The 5871-nt window shown below is 40.8% G+C and overlaps 1 long non-coding RNA gene across 1 annotated transcript; it reads left to right on the forward strand.

Annotated features, from left to right (window-relative positions):
• The first annotated feature begins 519 nt into the window (after positions 1-519).
• Positions 520-2320, forward strand: LOC134169071 (uncharacterized). Its single transcript, XR_009966747.1, has 3 exons — positions 520-913; positions 1272-1814; positions 2281-2320. It is a non-coding gene; the product is annotated as an uncharacterized LOC134169071 (long non-coding RNA).
• Positions 2321-5871: the final 3551 nt, after the last annotated feature.

Below are 5871 nucleotides of genomic sequence, written 5' to 3' on the forward strand. Positions count from 1 at the left end.
CAGCCAGGATTAAACAATACCCCCTGAAGAAGGAAGATAGGGAAGGAATTTGCCCAATAATTGAAAAATTCCTACAATTAGGACTGTTAAGGAGTGCCAGTCTGATTTTAACACCCCTATTTTACCTGTTTGTAAACCTGATGGGTCGCACCGAGTGACTTATGAGGACTTATGAGCTGTTAACAAAATAACTGAGGACCTTTACCCTGTGGTAGCAAATCTATATACCCTATTAACATGCTTGACACCGGAGTTAACTTGGTTTACTGTTTTAGATCTGAAAGATGCCTTCTTTTGTGTCCCTCTCTACAAAGCCAGCCAGAAAATCTTTGCATTTGAATGGGAAAGCCCTAAGAGTGGGTGCAAAACCCAGCTCACGTGGACAGTGTTGCCTCAGCGATTTAAAAACAGTCCTGTGCTGTTTGGAGAACAACTTGCCAAAGATTTGGAATCCTGGGAAGCTCAGCCAGGAGAAGGGAAGCTACTGCAGTATGTAGACGACACCCTAGTAGCCATCCAGACAGAAGAGGCTTGCATAGCCTGGACAGTAAACCTCTTAAATTTTCTGGGACTTCAGGGATACAGGGTGTCTAAGAAAAAGGCTCAGGTAGTGAAACAGAAAGTGATTTACTTGGGCTATGAGGTTAGTGCTGGACAACAAACTCTGGGACAAGATCGTAAGGAAGCAATACGTCAAACCCCAAAACCCCGGACAATAAAAGAACTACTGACCTTCCTGGGTATGACGGGATGGTGTAGGTTGTGGATTTACAGCTACGGATTGCTTGTAAAGCCTCTGTGTGCACTCATTGCCAATGGAAACAGAGACCTCCAGTGGACAAAGGAGGCCACATGGGCCTTCAACCAGCTGAAGAATGCTCTCATGTCAGCTCCAGCTCTAGGACTTCCAGATGTGAGTAAACCCTTCTTTCTATTCTTCCATGAGAAACAAGGGATTGCTTTGGGGATACTGGCACAGAACTTGGGTCCATACCGACAAGCAGTTGCTTATCTGTCTAAGCAGTTAGACGCAGCAGCCAAAGGGTGGCCAGGATGCCTCAGAGCTGTTGCAGCAGTCATGCTAAACATTCAAGAAGCACGTAAATTCACTTTGGGTCAGAAAATAACTGTGCTAATGTCCCATACAGTGTTCGCAGTGCTGGAAATGCAGGGTGGGCACTGGCTTTCTCCACAAAGATTTCTGAAATACCAAGCCATCATGGTGCAACAAGATGATGTAGAAATAGTGGTGACTAACATTGTCAACCCAGCTTCTTTCCTTAGTGGAAACAAAGGAGAAGCGGTACACCACGATTGCCTGGAAACCATTGAGGCCACATACTCCAGCCGTCCAGACCTGAAGGATACCCCTTTGGACAACGCAGAAACCTGGTTTACTGATGGGAGCAGCTATGTCATCAGTGGAAAATGACATGCTGGATATGTTGTTACCACCTGCAGAGAGGTAATAGAATCTGGACCTTTGCCAATAAACACCTCTGCACAAAAAGCAGAACTGATTGCTCTGACTAGAGCCTTAGAAATAGCAAAAGGAAAGAATATAAACATCTATACAGACTTGAGATAAGCATTTGGGGTTGTGCATGCATGTGGAGCCATTTGGAAAGAAAGAGGACTGTTGAACTTGAAAGGGAAAAACATCAAACATGCACAAGAAATAGTGCAACTGTTGAAAGCCCTCCAACTGCCTGAGAAGGCAGCAATTATGCACATCAAGGCACACCAGAAGGTGAGCTCAGAATTGGAGGAGGGAAATGAACTGGCAGAGAGGGAGGCAAAAGAAGTGGCAAAAGGTCAGATGACAGTAGAAGGAGCCTTAATTCCAGATGGGAAAATTTCCCTGGAAGGTAAGCCAAATTATGATAAGGAATATTAGAAATTAATTACAGACCAAGGCAGAACCTTCAATGAGGAAGGGTGGGCTAGCACAGCACAGGGAAAAATAATTGTCCCCTCTTACCTGTTATGGTCCCTAGTAAGGGGTGAACATAAAAAAACACACTGGGGGGGTGGATGCCCTACATAAATATCTAAAAAGAGAAATTATGGCTAGAAACCTGTATACCACTATCCAACAAGTAAATCATCAATGTGATCTCTGCCTCCAAACAAATTCCAAAAACAACACAACCATAGGCCAAAAAATAGGCCAAACTGGGAGAGGTAATGGGCCAGGACAGCAATGGCAGATTGACTTCACGGAACTGCCAAGAAAAGGGGGATATAGATACTTATTGGTGTTAACAGATACCTTTTCAGGTTGGCCAGAAGCCTTTCCAACTAGAACTGCAAAGGCCCAGGAGGTTACAAAAGCACTGTTACAGGAAATAATACCACACTTTGGAGTCCCAGCCACTATGTCATCTGACAGGGGACCACACTTCATTTCAAATGTGTTACAACAAATTAATAAGCATTTGGGTATTGATTGGCAACTTCATACTCCTTATCACCCCCAATCAAGCGGTCAAGTGGTGAAAATGAATCATCTAATTAAACAGCAAATTGTGAAATTATGTCAGGGAGCCAGTCTACCCTGGCCTCAGGCCACTTCCACTGGCCCTATTAAGGATTAGAACTAAACCAAAAACATGAGAAGGGTTGAGTCCCTTCGAAATTCTATATGGAAGACCATATGGGGCTCAGCAAGGAACATCTCCTCAGACAGGGGAGGAAATTATGAATACCTACATAATAGAATTAGGAAAACAACTCAGAAAGATTGAAAAACTTCGGCTGGAACTCGGAGCAGGGGACTGGATAGCCCAGTACATAACATACAACCTGGAGACTATGTATATATAAAATCCTTCAAACCTGCAGGTGAAGATCTTGAACCAAGGTGGAAAGGACCATTTCAGGTATTACTTACAACTTTCATGGCTGTTAAAATCAAAGAACAGGGAGCCCAGATTCATCATACTCAAGAAGGCTTCAAAGGCCCCTTGGAAAGAAACACCAGGCGGTAATCAATTAAAACTAAAATTTATTCAAACAAGATAGATATATTATAGATAGAAATGCCAAAAATTGTCTTATATGTAATCATTATATGCCAAGGGGGAGAGGGATCTGACCTGTGGGGCCAAGCCCTCCCTGGATATACCAGATATATGGGATCACAATTAAGTATTCAGCATCTAACCCTGTCTATAATAGTTTTACGTGGTAATCAAACCAACTACCCATCTCCTTCTAAACCGGGAGACAAAGAATAATTCAAGGGACTGTGGGAGAGACAATCAATGTAGGATATTGATTAGATTGTAAGAAAGAGGGTATAGTATGTAGAACACTAAAAGGTCGGAATAAAATTACCTATAGGAAACCAACACAAATTAGTATAAGTACCCCGACTAATAAACAGGTAACAATTTGTAACCAAATAAATAAAACAGATTGCTGTCTTAATTTTACATTAACACAGAATGTCAAAGTAGTCTGTCTCTGGGCTCAGAAGACAAGAGGAATATCATTTAAATTTAAAATACATGTTAACTCAAGCACTACCACTATAGTGCCAATTAAAGTAGTTACTACTACTATCCAAACTCCAAAGATAAGTACCCGAGCCCCAATTAAGCTTGAACCCAAAATCTATGAAATAGGCCCATATGTAGTAAGGAATACAGGCCAACAACAAATACAGTTCAACCCAGAATGGTCCCTTAAGCGTGTTGAGTTAACAATGCAAATCAATATCTCCAAAATCCAACCAGGTTGTTTGCCTTTCATAAAGATGTGCTCTGAAGGCTGGACAACATGGCTACAAAAACAAGCACCTTTCAAGGACAGGGTAAGAAGAGATCTAACTGGAATATTAGGAACAGGTTTAGGGGTCTTAAATGGGATTGATTCAGAAATACTAATGAATAAATTGGCCACTGCAACCAGCGAATTAACAAAATTAAGGCAGCCACTGCAGTCTTCCTTATTTGCATTAGGAACTAGCCAATGGCAGACCTCAGAAGTACTACTGAAATGGAAAAGAACTGAGGAACAGGACCATAAATTACTTCTAGATACACTTGGGATAGCTCAGGATAATATATCCTTTGCTCTTAGCTGTATACAAAACAACTGTGGATGCAGTCTATAGCCACCTTAATTATCAGGGAAGGGAGTGAAGGTGTTTTTTTCCTGTTGAATTTGAAAAGTTGGCTGGGATAATGCTAATGATTTGGAAAGAAAACTTCAATCTTGGTGGACCCTGGTAAATTTCACCTATAACCCCACTACAAACACAGCTACGGTTTTTGTGCTCACTATACAAAATGCCACTATTTATGTTATTTACACCATTATTGCATTAAGATTAAACCATAAAGGAACAGTTCTTTACCCTTTCAAGCATAGAATGGGGGCTTGAATGGTAGTTAAGAAATGGCAGACTGTAAATTTAGAGTCTTGCATTACACAAGAACAACAAGGGTTTATTTGTGAAAGTAACACAATTGATGTTGAAGACATACGCCTTGATGTGGAGCAAGGCATCTGTCATTTTGAAGCTCATCCAGATACTACTCAAAAACCTACTTACATATATTGGCCAAGGCTGCGTATGCCTAAGAACTGCTTGTACTTTTATAAGGATAGATAATGATAACATAACTGCTAAAAATCATTCCAATATTTGCATTTCTAACTTTGTTAAAATTATTAAATGTGACTTCTCATATTTAGCACCAGTTGTATCCCACCAGTTACTAAAATCTAATTATACTACAGATCACAAATTATCACCTACACCAATTGGGATGAACCTCACATTAATAAGACAGCTGATAAAACAACAAGACTTAATTGGTATCTTAAAGGAGGTCCAAGAAAGTGGAAAGAAAACCTTAATTACTGTTCCTCATGATATGGAGAAAATAAATAGGGTTCTTCTAAGGATAAGGCAAGACAACGAATCATCGCTGGTGGGATGTAATTTTTGGATGGTCACCCACCGCAACTGGCGTTCTAAATACGTTACTTCACCCTATCATTGTTCTTTTAATATTAGTTGGTATAAGCTTCATACTCTCTGTTGTGTTATTTGTTTGGAATTGGAGAATGTTGTAACGAGTAACAGCTCTGACTTCGTTGTCAAAGATACATAGTAAAGAGCTAAGAGATACCTTTCATACAAGCTCACTAGGAGAAAAATCTATGTATTAGTAAAAGAATTTGCTAACTTTATAGAAAAAGGGGGACTGATGCAAAGGGTTAACAAATGTACAGGGGGGTTAGGGTTAAGCCACTTGCTTAACAACGTTACTGCTTGCTCATGCTTATGGTACTTGCAATGTACAAGGGGATAGGTCAAACCGTTTACTTAACAACGTTACTGCTTTGCAAGTACAATTCTTATTGTACTTGCAATGTACAAGGGGGTAGATCAGGCTGCTTGCTTAACAATATCATTGCTCATTCATGACAATGCTAGGACAAGATAAAAGGACGTAGCTATTGTTAAGAAGTAGGAACTGTGACTTGACTCCAGTCCTTTGGACACCTCCATGTATGCTAGAACACGATATAAGGACATAGCTATTGTTAAGAAGTAGGGACCGTGACTTGATTCCAGTCCTTTGGACACCTAGCCAGGCTGAAATTGACTCTGATGTTTGGAAAATGAGCAAGCCTCCAGGGAGCATGCTTAATGACTAGAGGTGAAAAGTTCAGGCTCGAGGAAGACTCATTTGCTTCATCTTGAGACCCTCGCCCACGACCACTAGGAGACACTGTGCAGGCGCAAAGGACTTCTTAGCTCATTACAATAGGAAGCGGGGATAGGACATGAATATGTATAGGCATGTTGTGCAACCTCATGCATATGTATAACCTTAGAGGATAAATGTAAAG

Source organism: Pezoporus occidentalis, unplaced genomic scaffold (assembly GCF_034315485.1).
Source record: "Pezoporus occidentalis ecotype Australia unplaced genomic scaffold, CSIRO_AGI_Poc_V1 ctg33, whole genome shotgun sequence".
Lineage (NCBI taxonomy): Eukaryota > Metazoa > Chordata > Aves > Psittaciformes > Psittacidae > Pezoporus > Pezoporus occidentalis.